At 34.5% G+C, this 16258-nt stretch overlaps 2 long non-coding RNA genes and 1 pseudogene across 4 annotated transcripts; all 3 read left to right on the top strand.

Annotated features, from left to right (window-relative positions):
* Window positions 1-617: 617 nt before the first annotated feature.
* Window positions 618-2773, top strand: LOC143617932 (uncharacterized). Of its 2 annotated transcripts, XR_013150921.1 has the most exons (5): window positions 618-712; window positions 1349-1495; window positions 1660-1754; window positions 1842-2123; window positions 2233-2773. It is a non-coding gene; the product is annotated as an uncharacterized LOC143617932 (long non-coding RNA). The 2 variants fall into 2 exon arrangements; XR_013150920.1 differs by having other exon boundaries at window positions 1842-2773.
* A 1932-nt stretch (window positions 2774-4705) lies between these two features.
* Window positions 4706-8778, top strand: LOC143617931 (uncharacterized). Its single transcript, XR_013150919.1, has 3 exons — window positions 4706-5693; window positions 5783-5956; window positions 7990-8778. It is a non-coding gene; the product is annotated as an uncharacterized LOC143617931 (long non-coding RNA).
* Window positions 8779-11394: 2616 nt separating this feature from the next.
* LOC143617930 (diaminopimelate decarboxylase 1, chloroplastic-like) lies at window positions 11395-15802 on the top strand (annotated as a pseudogene). Its single transcript, XR_013150918.1, has 8 exons — window positions 11395-11942; window positions 12703-12877; window positions 13619-13768; window positions 14001-14162; window positions 14271-14456; window positions 14863-14985; window positions 15104-15193; window positions 15427-15802. The product of XR_013150918.1 is annotated as a diaminopimelate decarboxylase 1, chloroplastic-like (transcript).
* The last annotated feature ends 456 nt before the right edge of the window (window positions 15803-16258 follow it).

Here is a 16258-nt window from a genome sequence, read left to right as displayed (position 1 = left end):
TTATCATTCTTGACTATCTACAATTTCTTATTGTAAACAATATTTTGAAAAGCATTAATTAAGCTCTTCTCATTGTCATGTTTAAATGTTTTATTTGAAAGCTACAAAATCGAATGAAGATGTAGATAAAACAGCTACATATCTCGCAGTGCTTGCATGCAGAAAAAGCAGCATATTTTGATGTCATGCTTGCTGACCTGTAGAGTGTTTTGAATAAACCCGATAGTCGTTGCTTGCGGAGAAGACGGGGCCAGTGGAATGAGTTCAGGGAAAAGGGTATGTATTTCTTATTTCAAACAATTTGTTAAATCATTTTATTATTGCATAATGATGAATACTAATAGCTCATGAATATGTTTAATATAATCAGTTTTTGAGTTATATTTTCTGGTTATAATATAAGTCGGTTATTTATAAGTTGTGCGTTAATTATCGTTTATCATTCTTGACTATCTACAATTTCTTATTGTAAACAATATTTTGAAAAGCATTAATTAAGCTCTTCTCATTGTCATGTTTAAATGTTTTATTTGAAAGCTACAAAATCGAATGAAGATGTAGATAAAACAGCTACATATCTCGCAGTGCTTGCATGCAGAAAAAGCAGCATATTTTGATGTCATGCTTGCTGACCTGTAGAGTGTTTTGAATAAACCCGATAGTCGTTGCTTGCGGAGAAGACGGGGCCAGTGGAATGAGTTCAGGGAAAAGGGTATGTATTTCTTATTTCAAACAATTTGTTAAATCATTTTATTATTGCATAATGATGAATACTAATAGCTCATGAATATGTTTAATATATATTGTATGCTTTCTTCCTAACCTTTATTACTTAAATTTCATGTATATCTGCAATAAGTATTAATATAGTATATTTCGTTTCCAGGATCTGGTCGATTAACCTTAAGAAATTGGTTCAACCGATTTCAGCACAACGAATCCATGAACATCCAGGCAAGTTTAATAGGCACATAAATCTCAGACATTCATCTTTTATAACAACTCTAATACATTTTGTTACACCTGCACCTAAGTACCTGTGTGTTTTCATGTGTTGTATTAATCATACCACATGGGCTAAATCTTTGAGTAATGGACTTTAATTTTGTCCATTTGAGTAATTCTTATAAACTGTTGTGTCAAATTTAATTTCTTTCAACACTTCTAATTTGTTTTGAGAATCTTGATTTTAAGATGTTTGACATATATCAAACATGCGTTATGACTTATTTGACTTTTTATTCCTTTTGTTTGCCTCATTGGAGATAGCGAATAATTGTTTGTTGATGGTTACTCAAAGTTATCAATATATTGTAACACAAAACTAATCTTTATTGCTTTCTTGCAGGGTTTGGTGTTCTTATTAACTGATGATGTTCTAGATTGAAGTAAGTTTGGACCCATTTAAGATGTAAGGACTCCATATCAACAAAACCGGATGTTCTACTTTGTCATTTTAGTGCTCCAGAGACTGTGAAAGCGATCTTGGCTAAAGGTAACCCGCACTTTGTTTGTGATTCACGCACGCTTGTTAAACTATATAAAAAAAAGGAAGATTACCCGACAAGTATGAGGAGTTTTCTTTTTATATATTATATCATTTTATAGAGTTTTTAAAATTTTTTAGAAATATATTAATTAAGTGCATATTTTATGTAGGAAACATCAGCAACGGATTGAAATAGGGGATTCTTCTTATTGTATAAGTTCTATCGTGCTTGAATTTACTGAACTGTTTGCTCATATACCATTTGGTGATAAAAAAACGTATTCATTTTTATCTTTTAACTCATCTATTTGCATTTTTGAGTGTTTGATTTTCATTATTTGTACCATTACAGGTGCAGGTGTCATGGTTATCTATTGGATGATTGTCTAGCAAATGTGTATAACCAGCTTTTGAATGCCTCATGTTGGTATGGAAAATAGATTTTAAAAACATGAGCCGGTGTCGACTTTGGATTAATAAACTTTTTGATGTTGCACTGTTTCAATTTGGTGGAATGACTTTGTAATCAGTTACCGTGAATATATGTGCCTTCCAACTTCAACATAGCGCACTTACTGAAGTGTTATGATAGGCACCACATTTCATCGGTTTGGGTGAACCCTAGGATTGAAGTGTAAGTGCCAACTGTCATTAATTTGTTTTACACTCATTAATAATGCAATTCAAAGTTTTATTGGCATACTTCATTGGTTGTTTGCTCCAACAAGTGTAATTATTTGCAGAAGCTTATGATATGGAAGATAATCAACAAATGCACGTTGGTGGTGAGAATAAAGTTGATATGGAGATTGAACAAGTAAATGTATGCAGTTGATGCTCAATTTGCATGCTTTGTAAGGATATGTTTGTTCAGTCATTGTTCTTAGCTTCATGTATCATTGTTTGGTTTAATGTGTTGTTTTGGTCTTATGATTGTAACATATCATAACTATATAAAAGTGAGTGGAGTTTTACTTTAGTTTCTTGACCAATGTGGGATGCTAGACTTATTTATAAAGACAATGCGTTTTGGTTTTACTTCTCAGTTATGTGGGACTTAAAAGACCAGAAAATTGAAAATATTTTTAAAACTGTAAAATGAGTAAAAGGAGTCACACAATTTACCGGTTCAAGAATACAACAAAGGTGAAATGGTTGCCTGGCATTCAGTAAACATCATGCATACAAACTTAAAAATATGAATTATAAAAAACATTACCAACTAAAAAAATATTTTATTTTTGATAAGCTTGGATACAAAACATTAAACCTCTAAATAATAAATTATAACTATTTGAACTTAACATCGATGTTCTTAAGACTTAATAATCACCTCTAAACTTCTAGAATCATTTTAATTATTTATTTGTTTTTTGATCTAAATCTAAGTTATCCAAATATATACTTATTTTAACATATACACAGGTGTCTGCATAATTCATGTGTTCATCACAACAACAAAAGGTTGTTAATGAGCTAAGCTCAGCCGAGCAAAAGTTAACTCAAGGTCGACTCAAACTATAGAATACATCACGAAATCATTGATCAACTAAAAAAACGAGTACCATACCGTAAGCTGTCGCCGCCGCTGCATCGCGCGGGCACACTTACTAGTTAATAACATAAGTGTATATTAAATAAGATAAGGAGAAAACTTACGTTCAATTTAGTTACCTATGAATTAACGTACTATTTCAGATGATTAGTAGGCGGCCGCGCGGACGATGAATCCTCTTCCTTATGAGGCCTCATGTATTTATAGTGTCCGCTAAAAAGCCAAGACACTAGTGGTGAGCGTCATAACAACTGGGTTTACAACAAAAGGATTAAATGATTAGTTGAATACAAATATATAACCACGTTGTAAAATAAGTATCAAATTATGGCGATGATGTTTGACATTGATTTACCCGTGAATCTATAGCAAGGGCTTCCCTTATAAAGTTTGTAAAAGATGTTATTTCATGCTAGAGTACATGAAAGCCCAACGCTGATGATTTAGCAAGACTACTCCATGGTGAGGGAGAACACGAATTCCCCTAAATGACATGCAACATTGACTATATGCGCTAGGAATATAAAAAATGTCCCACTGCTTGAGGCAGGTAATATGCAGGCATAAGTGATGCCAACAATCATTTTAGAAGGTGTTGCATCATATGCCTTACAGATATGGCACACATACTTCGAAATATTATGTTCATGCAATGAATTAACTTACTTCACTGATCTCCTCCTTTTTAATTGTATTTTCACGTCAATGAGTTACGTTGTGATAGGTCGGAGTATAATAGAACATATTATCTTACTGATGGCATACATCCCTAATAGGCTACCTTTGTCAAGTCAATATATCCATAGCTCCATAACACACAAATTGTTCATACAACACCAAGAGGCCGTTAAGAAATATGCTGAATGAGCCTTCGAAGTTTTACAAAGCTTGTTTTACGTTATTTCAACATCCATGTCTTGTGTGGAACAAGGATATGATGGGGAAAATTATGAATGCTTGTATAATCATTTATAATATGACCATTGAGGATAAACGAGACACATCATTCACTATTATGATTCGTCAAAATTTCTAAATGACATTCATACAAAAAAGCTTTGATGAAGGTGATGAACAACCCAACCATTTCAATACTCTATCAAACGAATTGCACCTCTATCAATTTATATGACCAAATAGGGCAAAATTCTTGGTAGAGATACTTACAATGCTCTAAAAAATCTCATTGAGCATATATAATAAAAAATTTCCACCGATAAATAATTATAAAGTGTTTATCTCATGCCCAAACATTTCACATGATGACTGATGACGATGACTCATTTATCTCTCTTATTAAGTATATGTTTTATTAATATATATTATTTGTTTTTTTATATTTAACCTAATTAGCTTTAAAATTAAATATCTATTTTTTTAGTATAAATTATATAAAATAGATAATATTTATTTTATAAGTTTGTATAAAATAACTAATATTTTTAGTGTGAAATGTTTGTTAGTGTTACGGAGATGAAAAAGAGAAAGTTAGTTTCTTCTTTCAACTTCCTTTTTTATTATTAAAAGTTTAATGCGAAAAAGTTATCTATATCCATATAAAACATATTGGATGTCTGTTATGGTAATTTAACAAAATCCGACGAGACACCGTTAAATTTAATGTGCTACCTGTCTGCCAACGTTGCACTTCAACTTCAGGCCATATTAAAGCACTCTCCGGCGGCATTAACTGCAGTTATAAACAAAAATGAAACTGACAGAACACTGGTCGCTTACCCTTCCATTCTTCACCTATGCGCCTTCAATTGCAATTAGTTATTGAATCCTCTCAGTTACGCTTACCCTTCACATTGTTCAATTGAAATCGAAACCGCCGACGGAGACTAACAATCCATCATCACGACGTTACAGTATATCTACGTCAAGGTCCACCTTCAATTGCAATCAATTCCTTTTAGTTGATACCAGTTTCAATTGCAATCAATTCTTTTTATTACTTAATTTCTATCTTGTATAAACACACGGCCCCAAATCCCAATTGCTTCAACTTCCTCATCATCCTTATGATCAACGCAGACGACGACTCCTTGCCCGACTCGATTTCGATTTGGCGTTATAGGGTTTCTGTTTAATTTGATTGATTGGGTGATTTTTTTTTCTATTGTTTTTTATTATATGTTTTTTGATTTGGATATTTTGTTGCAGGGTTATGAAGTGAGATTCGACTGAAAGGCAATTCGTTGCTTTACTTAAGGGGATTTGAACAAAATTATGATTATACAGTTGAGTGTTAACAAAATTCACAAAAAGAGGTAATATACATTTTGATTAGGATTGACTGCAATTTACAATGATCCTCACCGGAGATATATATTGTTAACACTAAAGTAAAGTTGTTTCTGATTTGTTGAGACATAACCTTGTATTGTTTCTGATTTGTTTTACAGTTGATAATGCTAAATGGCTGGTAAGATTCATCATGTTTATTATGAGTTTATGACTTTTGGTTTCTGCTGTTTTAGAATAGCTCAATGAAGTCAAACTTGGGGTAGGAGGGTTTTACTATGGGGCAGCAACTACTCTATACTCTACAAGTTGTTTTATAAATGGAAAGTTTGAGAACGGAAACACATACTCTACTCTCTTGGATGCAGTTGTTGGCCTGAGTGGCTGGCTTCCATATGAAAAGTAAGAGTATGTTTTTCCGATGCACATGTTTCAGTTTTTAAAAACAAATATATGTTTGTATAACCGTCTCATTTGACTTGTTTATAAAGACCTGAGTAAGAATGTCATTGGGGAGGAAACTACAAACCATGCCTCATTTTTGCCTGTTGCTGTGTCATGAAAAAGGTAAACACTTTTTTTTTATTTTGTGACAAATGTCTATATTAGTGTCTGGAATTTGGATAACCAAGTTGGTATCACAAGCCTTCTAGGATTCAAGTTAGGTTTGTTGGTGCATAGATGTCAGTAGTTCATATGTCTAAAGTCTGTAATCGAGTCTGTAATATTGTTTATGTATTTGTTTGTAAAAGCGAAGTTGTTGACAAGTTCGCTTAGGCGAACTTGTTAACCAAGCGAAGTTGTTGACAAGTTCGCCTAGGCGAACTTGTTGAACGAGCGAAGTTATAGACAACTTCGCTATTTATACTGTTTACGGGTTTACTGGTTTACAGTTGATCGTTTTATACTGTTTACGAGCTATACTATACTCATAGGGAGAGCTGCTCGGCGGTTCCTCACTCTAGCAGGTTATGACATGAAATGTGTAACTCCCAACGCAATGAAAAGTAAAGCCTTAGTTGATTTGCTTGTCCATTTCCCGAGTGGATAATATGAATATGTACCTCCATCCTCAACTAACACCACATCATCACCAGAACCACCAGCCACGTCGGTAGACTCCCCCTCAGTTGTGGAAGTACCAAGAGCTTCAGAAGTTCTTGGCAGCTCACCACCTGCATCTTTCGATGCATTGGGATCATCGTCTCGGTCGTTTCTCGATGAGGAAGTGATTGATGCGCTGAAAGAGCTTGATGATGATATGTTCAGCGACGATGTACTGTTTGATGAAGATGTGCTGCCGAGTGATATGATTGAGAAGATCGGTGAGCAGATTGAGATTGAAGATGGAATAGAAGAGGGAGAGATAGTAGAAGAAAACATTGAACACGAGATCCCTGATGTTGAGAAAGCCGACGTGGATACTGAGATGGATGACACTGAGTGGGAGGAGCAGCCTAGGTGGAAGGAAGGCTGTGCTCATTGGTTTATTAAGACCAAGAAGCTTGCTGTTCCAGCCATGTTCAAGAAAACTTATAACATCAAAGGCTATGCGGAGTCGAAGAAGGGAATCATCTGTTGGATTTATGATGAACAGATCAAGTTGTTTGTGGTGAAGCGTTATGATGGTATTCAATACTTCAAACGAATGTTGAGATCTCTCAATACGTTGCCGGAATGTGAGGTGAAGGATTTGGCCAGGTTGGGCCTGATAAACAGAAGTGACAACAATATGGCAAGAATGATTGAGAAGATTGTGTGGAAAGAAGGCATAAAAGAAAAGAAGTTTGAATTATTAAAGCCACAGAAGGGAAAGCTCGTGGAGGATACAGAGAGGGGATTGAGAGCAGATGGTAAACCATGGATGGTGATGAAGTACAAACCGATCCGATGCATCAAGGAGGTTTCAATGAAGATTATGCCTCAAGATGTGTTGAAGAATTTAAAATGGTGGTACGTTGATTGCCAGACTGCTGAAGCCGTGATGGAAGACGAAGATGAACAAGAAGTGCTGAGGGTGTACGACCCGATGCATCTTGTTAACTTATCGAAAGCTGATTTGCAAGCGTTGAATGAAAAGAAGATATTCTATATTCCTGCTTGGAAGGATGAAGCAAGGAAATATCAGCGAGTAGCCACGGTGTGTGTTAGAGAAGGAGTGCACGCTTGAAGATACAGGATTACGAGACAAGAGCTGAAAGATCAAGATATGAAGCTGCTGCCAAGGGGGAGTCTGTTGGTGCATAGATGTCAGTAGTTCATATGTCTAAAGTCTGTAATCGAGTCTGTAATATTGTTTATGTATTTGTTTGTAAAAGCGAAGTTGTTGACAAGTTCGCTTAGGCGAACTTGTTAACCAAGCGAAGTTGTTGACAAGTTAGCCTAGGCGAACTTGTTGAACGAGCGAAGTTATAGACAACTTCGCCTGAGGCGAAGTTGTCGTGTATTTATACTGTTTACGGGTTTACTGGTTTACAGTTGATCGTTTTGGTTATTTACGTGTAATTCATTGAGTCGAGTGACGTGAGGTCGAGAGGCTGTAAGTAACACGGTTCGAGTTATTAATATAACGTGGTTTTGTTCGTATTGTGTACGTGTGTTCGTAAGCTTATATTCTACGTCCGTAACGATCTACACAGGGATTCCGCACCTGTGTATATCGGGATATCTCGTGTGATCCGTCCAGGGAACCTACAAGGTTGCCAAATAAATAATCTAATAAACAACAGTACATGTTAATTGCTTGTTTTTTAGACATTTAAGTGGACGGTCTTTTAGTCGATAATCATGCAATAATTATGCACATAAATTGGGAAAATGTACTTATATTTTTGTTCTGCAATTGTAAAATTCATATTTTTGTGTATTTTTGTTTGATGAATGTTACACTTTTTTTCTTTTGTTGTATAGATATTGGCTACCAGTTGGTGCACAATAGTCAAATCCGGTTCAACGTATTTTACTTATAGGAGGGCTGCTACCACCACCACCACCCATGGCTGCAATGGGTCGGAAAGGTGGGCCTCGTGATCACCGCCCAGTTGACCCGTTGAGTGGACGAGTCTTGATCCCGAGCAACCAACTAAAACAACTAATGAATAAGTGGATGCTTAAGAAGTACAATGTTAACTTCCCAACTGTTGGTTTGATTTTAGTTGAATTTGGAGGTTATGTTTTAATATTAGTACCATCAGCTTTGCAAATCTTGTTAATTGAATATTTTCCAACTTAATAAGTTCCTTGATATTTCAGAAATTCATGTATGTTATTATTCACGTATAATATTTTGATACAACAATGACGAGACGTATGAGAAAATGTATTTAGCTATGGTAACACAGCTCGGAACTTCAAACATTAAAAGTTAGGAAAATGGTGATTATTAGGCCACACACAAATCCTACATTTTGACTTTTGGAAACCATGCTATTATACAATGTACCATAATATAAGGCTATCCAGATAGCTTGTGGCTCGAAGCCGAGCTTGCTTGGTTTATAAACGAGCACAGCTTGAGCCATGGTTGGCTCACTCATTTTGCTCACTTAAATTAATCTCAACCTTTAACAATTTGCATCCAAGTAGAAAACATTTAAGTCTACCACACATTATTCGCTCTAAATTGAGCCAACACTGAGTTGAACCTTATTCATGGTAATTGTTTTTACCATTACAAGTACTGCAAAAGATTATCCAGCTGGAAAATTAGGTTGTTGGTCAGCATGGTCGGCTCAACCAATTACAAACACCTTGGTTACCCTTGCTCGAAGAGGAATGAGAAAATAGAAACATTAGTAGGGCTGCTCACAAGTTGACGAAATTAAAATACTTACTGCAATTACTGCATTTAGTTACCCAGAATTCAAATATGAACACACATAACTAATCAACTGGTATAATCTCTTTACTGGCCGGTTGAGCTTGTTATAAATTAAAAATGGGGGCCAAATTACATTTTCAAGATTTTACCGAACCACTTACACATGCATACAGATCGTATAATGATTATGAGGGTCAAGCATGCAACACTCATAATAAGGGTATATTGGTAATTCAAATAGAACTTCAAACTAAGCTAACAAACATAAATGACCTTTTGGTTATACTTTAGTTTATTGTTTACATTATGGGTTATATGTTTTACATGGTACGGTTTGGCTTTTAAAACTCAAATTTTAGTTTTTTTATATTTTAAATTGGTCATATGTTTTGAATGGGGCAGTTTCACCATGTAAAATCGACCATGGGAATCATGAACCAGACGCCATGTCACTTGTGTCTTGCAACTTTGCAGGATGTCTATCCACTTTTTTTTTTTTTGGTAGATGTGCCACTCTTTGTATCTGCAAAAATGGAAAGATACATATTGTTAATGTCCAAGGTGGCTAAAAACTTCCAAATATTGATATGAAATTAAGTAAAGAAAGAAGTGAAGAGTAAACAGTGTGGCGGGACTTTTGTGCACAAACGGTGAACGCTAGGGGTGTAAATGAGCCAAGGTCACTTTTAGAATGAGAAATACATCAACTCAAGTCGATTAGTATTGCTACAGGTCAACTTTGGATAATAAGGATATTTTCGGTATTTTCTCAAAACATGGCAAAAAAATGAGTTTTAGTACAATTTGAACATGGGTCCCCAACCTGACCTGTTTATACGTTTCGGGTGACTTAATGTGTTAGCAAGGACTACAAGTTCTCTTTAAATAGACAATAAAAATTTCATAGATATATTTAAAGTACAGGTTATATAAAATGGTTGGGGAGATATTTCAAAACTCTTGGTCATAGCTTACATGATAATTTAGGCTATTTCAAAATTAAAGTTTCAGTTACGGGTTGAAAAATCGTTTGCGGGTCAAAGATAAATAAAGGCATTTCAGAGTTTATAATTCGGGTAAAGCTTTTGGTTTCGGATTAGTTTTGGTGGAATTGAAAAGTTTGTGCAAAAATTACATGTCTATCAAAGTTTTCACTTTTGAAAATTAAAAAAAAATATATATCAAAGTTTCGAACAAACAAAACAGCCTAAAAGGCCAACAGAAGTGAAGCTATATGCCAGCACTTAAGTTGTTTGAACTAATTAACTTACACATAATTCAAAATTAAATGCAAAGCCTAAACAATTTATAGTGAAGGGTGGGCGGGTTTCATGGCATTTGTTATCTAACGAGCTGCAAAATAACATGCCTGCAATGTAACTTGTGTCTTGCAACACTCCTAGGCTATTAGTTCAATTAAACCACCAAGTAGCAAAACAAAAACCAACGTTGTGATCACCTGATTATCTCTACAACCTCTCACAGGATATTTTGAAAACAAAATTACATGTTTACATCACTAACTAACAAAATTGTAAAATCATAATTATGAAAACAATGGTGAATGTTACTGTAACTATGCTATGAAAAGCCATGTTTAATTGAAAAACAAATATTCCCTTCAACTACGTGACTAAATTTGTACGCCTACAAATGTTTATTTTTATATTGAGTTTATAGCTAACACTTTCAATTAGTATACAATTATTTCTAATTGGACTACAGGGTCTAACACTTCTTAAAACAAATGTTTGATTAAAATGAAAAAATTGTTACCTTAATGAAACACGCTTAAACAAAAATAATTAAATGCGTACGGTTGTTTAAGTTATTTTCTTTTTTGCTGATGTTGTTGTATAAAATTCTTAATTTTTAAACACAAACTACAACAAATACGAATTATACAATAGCAAATGCCGGCACCAGAGTGAGCCGCTACTAACTGAATCACAGTTGTGTTCCCGCCACAACGCGCGGGCACTCTTACTAGTTAATGTGAATGCTCTAATACATTTTACCTTTATACTTTTGAAATCAAACTTTATTTTCTTAATTTCTTTTTGAATCATCCCTAATGTCCTAATACATATTTCTAAGACAAAATGTTAATCGTCTATACTTATTTCACATCACATTCTAATTTACCCATGAACGTTATCAAGATATAAATCTACTACTATAAGAAATCGTCACCAAGTCAAGTTTCAAACTTGCAAAAATTCCAAACCTTAATCATCCATTAAACCCGTCTCATTGCTTAACCTAATCTCAATTGTCATTACATCCAAACACCCATCAATTGCCACGTCATCACAAAACCCCTATATCAACTAGCAAAATCCACACTAGTCCATGCTTCACACTGACCACCACCAATGGCGGCTGCTTCTTCATCCTCTCACCTCCACCTTCAACCCATCTCATTCCCCAAAACCCTAACCCACCAATCAACCCCCAAATCCCTAATCACCTTCAAACCCACCTTCAAAACCCTCAGCATCCGAGCAATCGTATCCGAAAACCCAACAATTCCACCACTGTTTCACCAAGAAAGACGATGGCTTTCTGTACTGTGAAGGCCTCAAGGTTCAAGAGATCATGGAGGCCGTTGAGAAGCGCCCGTTTTATCTCTACAGCAAGCCGCAGATAACGAGAAATGTGGAGGCCTATAAGGATGCCTTGGAGGGTTTGAATTCGATCATCGGGTATGCGATTAAGGCCAATAATAATTTCATGGTTTTGCAGCATTTGAGGAGTTTGGGCTGTGGGGCTGTTTTGGTTAGTGGGAATGAACTCCGCTTGGCTCTTCGGGCTGGTTTCGATCCTACCAGGTACCAATGTTCGGATTCGATTCGGTTATTGTGATTAATTGATGATATGATAGTTACCTGTTTTTAGTGTTGGCATATTTTGATTTACTTAAACGAACGAACATGAACACGTTTCATTTGTTCATTTATGTTAGTACGTTTACGCTTGTTTGTTAGTTTACGTTCGTTATTGACGAACACAAACACATTCATTTTCTCAATGAACAAATACGAACAAGAGAACTTTGTTCATTTAATTGTTCATGTTAGATTACAAGTAATAAAGCCATTTTCGACAATGGGTTTGAACTTGAAACTTTACAATATTTTTTAATACCAGAAAAATAAGGTGGTCTTGTGACTCAACTTAACGTGTTAAACATATGCATTTTGTGTATATTAGGGGTGTAAACGAGCCAAGTGGATCATGAGCTACTCGAGATAGGCTTGCTAAAAGCTCAAATTTGGCCGAACTTGAACGACCTCAAGTCTGTAAATAAGTTTGTTTACTATACGAGCCTGAGCTTATTTATTGAGCTTAAGTTGGCTTGCAAGCCTAACGTGAGCCGGAGCTTTAGAACTAGAGCTCGAAATGAGCTGAGCTTGAGACAAGTCGAGCTCTGACTCTGCTCGGCTCGGCTTGTTTACACCTCTATGTACTAGTTGCACTTGATTAATTTTTGTATAACAATGGAGCTGTGTTAAAAAGTTTTTTTGCTTTTAAAATAGTTGTTTGAACACTCAATGGAGATCGAATGTGTGATTTTGGTGGGAATTGCAGGTGTGTTTTTAATGGAAATGGAAAGCTTTTGGAGGATCTTGTTCTTGCTGCTCACGTGGGTGTGTTTGTTAACATAGATAGTGAATTTGATTTGGAAAACATTGTATCAGCAGCAAGAATTGCTGGGAAACAGGTCAATGTATTGCTTCGAATCAATCCCGATGTTGACCCTCAGGTTTGTCATAATTTATACTGAATCTTTTTTTTTTGGGTATGAACTTACATTCATTTTGATTATTTCATCTCAATCAATCTGAAATGAACTTACATTCATTTTGATTATTTCATCTCAATCAATCTGAAACAAAGATTATTTAACTCAAAAACTTGGTTATTATAACACACACTAAATATCACAATATCAAATATACCTGTTTTGTGCAGGCTGCCCTTTAATTTTTTAAATCACCTAAAAAAAGCTATAAAAATCTTTAGGATTATTACACATTGACACTAAAGTGCAACTCTACTCTTTTTCTTTTTTAATTTTTTTATGTCTGTATTTAAGAAAAACTGATTTAATTATTTATCATACTTCCAGTTTTTCTAAATTATATTTTTGCTCTTTTTATCTTTGTATGTGACATACTATGTGACATACATTCTGTGCCTTTTATTATTGTACGTGGGTAACATTCTATATGAGGTAAAATGGTTACTTGCACACCGCGAAATCATAAAAAAACAAGTGGCATTTTAATGTGGTTAACCGAAAATATTGTGTGGTGTTTCAGAATGCAATAGAAATAACATGAAAAGAGAAGTGTTATTTTATTGCACTCTGGTATTTTTTTAAAATGTGATGCATACTTGCTTATTATGCCATAATCGCTTGCTTGGCCTATATTTCAACTAATTTTTGGCCCAATATATTAATGTTATGTACTTTTAGTATTTAAAAACATTATTTTTTTAGGTCCATCCTTATGTTGCAACTGGGAACAAGAACTCCAAATTCGGTATAAGAAACGAGAAATTGCAATGGTTTTTAGATGAAATGAAGTCATATCCTGATGAACTTAAATTAGTCGGGGCCCATTGCCATCTTGGATCCACCATTACCAAGGTATATGTTTGCCTATATGTCATTTTATTCTTTTAGTTATTTACTACAAAATGGATAAGTACATTAGTGTTTTGAAGGAGTAAATAATATTATAAAAATTGGTCTTTAGATGTTATCCAAGTCTGATTTGAAAGTTGTACTTGTGGTTTGATTTTACTTGGTTTAAGAATAAATAAACCGGATAGACAAATTAACAAAAAAAGGGTTTTAATTTTTAATACCTGTCTTTTAGGTTGACATTTTCAGAGATGCTGCAGCAATTATGGTGAAATTCATTGACGAAATTCGATCCCAAGGGTTTGATATTAGCTATTTGAACATTGGAGGTGGTCTCGGTATCGATTACTATCACACCGGTACCGTGCTTCCTACCCCAAGAGATCTCATTGACACAGTAAGAATAACTTTATATATTAAAAAAATGATTAGATTTCTACATATGATATAACATATTTGTATACATTCTGTTAATTACTTTTAAGCAATTATTTATCTGATGTAGGTGCGAGATTTAGTGAAGTCTCAAAATCTCAATTTAATTATTGAACCTGGGAGGTCACTCATTGCTAATACTTGTTGTTTTGTTAACCGTGTGACCGGTGTAAAAACAAACAGTACAAAAAATTTCATTGTGATTGATGGAAGCATGGCTGAACTTATTCGCCCTAGCCTATACGATGCTTATCAAGTAAGATTTCTAAGTAATTTTGGTCATTTCACACCACTTTACAGGAACAGTTAACTGTTTAATATGGATTGTGTTTTATTTTCTAAACCTGTCAGAAGAGTAATAAAAGAATTGGGTTTAAAATAGATTAAATTGGTTTATGCATAAAACCCACCTTAATTTTTTTTTTCTAAAAAGTTTGATTTTTATAAAAGGATATAAATTTTTGGAGTCATATGTGGCACACATTAATTCGTTAAAAAAGTAGATAGTTTAGACACAAAAGTGTTCCATGTCAATCGACACACCCATTTTTTCACATCGTATCTAATACGTTTTCTATAAAAATACAAAATCAACAAAAACATTTTTAGGTTATTTTTTATATTTGTTTACTTGTCATTGTTCTTATATTCTTTTTATGCAGCACATAGAACTGGTTTCTCCTCCACCATCTGATTCTACTGTTTCGACTTTTGATGTTGTGGGCCCTGTTTGCGAGTCGGCTGATTTCTTGGGGAAAAATAGAGAACTTCCTGCACCAGCCAGGGTACAATGTTCCACCTTTTAATTTGATGTTTGTAGATAATAGTTTTAAGTTTGTTTTATCTGATTCCTTGCATTTCTTGTGTTTTTGGTATTAATTTAATAATTGTTTTTGTATACAGGGTTCTGGGCTTGTAGTTCATGATGCAGGCGCCTACTGCATGAGTATGGCTTCAACTTACAACCTTAAAATGCGCCCACCCGAGTACTGGGTATGTTTTCTTGACTTTGACTTTTGAAGTCAAACCAACAAATTTTAGTTTGTACTTGTTGAACAACAATGATAAATTGATATTTAGATGATTTATGTAAGAGTTTGCATTTTGTTTTCGCAAGAAAGAATTAAAAAAGAGTATGAAATTTGGATCTGAACGATACCAGATTGGACTCTTGATATTTATGAAGTTTCTGCTTAACTAAAACTATTTAATTGGTCTTATTGAAGGTTGATGAAGATGGATCAGTAGCCAAAATCAGGCATGGGGAGACTTTTGAAGATCATATGAGATATTTTGAGGGACTCTCAATCTAACTTATATCGAGGCCGACTTATTCAGACTCGAATTGTGTGTTTGCATCCCACATTATGATTAAAAGATTCCAAGTTCCAATTAATGGCCAAATCATATGATTCTTATTTTTACTTGCTATTAATGTCTTGGTTTAACTTCTATCGCATCTTCATATTTAGAAGATTCACAAGGCATGACCTTGACATTGCATCATCATGTTAAATGCACTTTTTGTTTATCGTTGTAGCGACTATCATCCTTGGTTTTGAATGAATAATGTAGATCCTTACGTGTATCTCCCAGGTTGCATAGTTACAGGTCACCGAACAATGTTAGGTTGGTTAGTTGATTTATATAATTGGAGAGTCAATACAGTTTGGTTCTTCCTCAACTACTTCATTAACTTACACTTGTATGTTCATATCCGCGGGTGATATGTTACTCATGCTAGCTTACTCAAAAAGTCGATCTTGCATAGATGCCACACATGAGCGAAATTGTTGCATATAGCACTTTACACTTGGTGGAGAAAAAAAAACAAACTTTTGTGTCAAATTCAATTACCGAGACTGAATAGATAGCTGCAATTTACACTTCTCAATTGCTATGAATTCAAAATTAGTAGGTGTATCACGTATGGCATAAAGGCTATCAAAACTCCTTTGATGATAGATAGTTCACCTGCCATTTGCATTATCAAGAATCTAGTTCAACATTCCAAGGTAAAGCACATTGAGATTATAATGTCACTTCATCATAGATCGT

Source organism: Bidens hawaiensis, unplaced genomic scaffold (assembly GCF_021521415.1).
Source record: "Bidens hawaiensis isolate Kalapana, Puna unplaced genomic scaffold, B.hawaiensis_p1.1 tig00060827_1, whole genome shotgun sequence".
Lineage (NCBI taxonomy): Eukaryota > Viridiplantae > Streptophyta > Magnoliopsida > Asterales > Asteraceae > Bidens > Bidens hawaiensis.
Note: the sequence above shows the minus strand (reverse complement) of the source record. Positions and strands in the feature narration are given on the sequence as shown.